The 880-nt window shown below is 37.7% G+C and overlaps 1 protein-coding gene across 2 annotated transcripts in view; it reads left to right on the top strand.

Moving 5' to 3' along the window:
- LOC107570830 (myelin and lymphocyte protein-like) overlaps positions 1-880 on the top strand; it is a 7,626-nt gene that overhangs the window by 1,860 nt on the left and 4,886 nt on the right. The window lies entirely within an intron of this gene.

The following is an 880-nucleotide window of genomic DNA, read 5'->3' as shown; positions in this document are numbered from 1 at the left end:
CAAATACACAAAATAATGATCTTTAAAAAAGCATAATATGACCCCCATTGCTTTAAAAGACAAGCAGCATTCTACTGTAGGTGTCAACATGTCAAAGTTAACAGGAAACAATTTAAAATGTGAAATGTAAAATGATTTTATTGTGGTATATAATATAAACCAGGAAATTCACTAATAAAAGATGATTATATTTCCAGCAGATGCAAATAACAACAATAATAATAATATATCAATCTCAAATATATAAAATCGTAAAGACTGCCAAATTTAAACATCCCATTCTTTAGTCAAGATAGAAATGTGTTTAAAAATGCACCACATTCTTAAAACATCTGTGTCTGGAACTGCAGCACAAGGGGTCACATATATAAAACTTCTCTAGGTTATATTTTTGTTATTTATATCTAAATTAATTTCTTTCCTTTCCGTGAATTAGTGTATGTGAGTAGAGACACTTTTTGGGCCTTAATCTAAATGTTATGTTGAACTCATACATGAGTATGTGTTCAAACAGTGTCTGAAATGTGTGTCATATTTAACTTTTATGAGTTGTACTGAGAACAATCTGAAATCAAATTAATCTCGGTGGAACGGGGTTCGTCCTGATGGAGGAGTAAGCACCGATATGCTTGATGAGATTGGGTTCAACGCTGTGTGCCTTCTCACCTGGCCTCGATCTGGCTATCTTGTACAGCACCATGTCTTTTGCATTTCCCTGAGTGCAGACGGCCTGGTCCAGGTATTCAGCGGCTCGAATGGAGGCGTTACCTGGATAGAGCATAGCAGGGGTGCAGCATTCAGTGGCAGGACACACAGCGTACAGCTGAGGCGAAAGCCGTCTGATTTCTAGGAGATAGTGCCTCCCTGCCAGCTCAGCCAC

The sequence above is a fragment of the Sinocyclocheilus grahami genome, unplaced genomic scaffold, assembly GCF_001515645.1.
Source record: "Sinocyclocheilus grahami isolate Dianchi unplaced genomic scaffold, SAMN03320097.WGS_v1.1 scaffold3.1, whole genome shotgun sequence".
Taxonomy (NCBI): domain Eukaryota; kingdom Metazoa; phylum Chordata; class Actinopteri; order Cypriniformes; family Cyprinidae; genus Sinocyclocheilus; species Sinocyclocheilus grahami.
The sequence above is the reverse complement of the archived record's forward strand: the minus strand, read 5'-3'. Positions and strand labels throughout refer to the sequence as shown.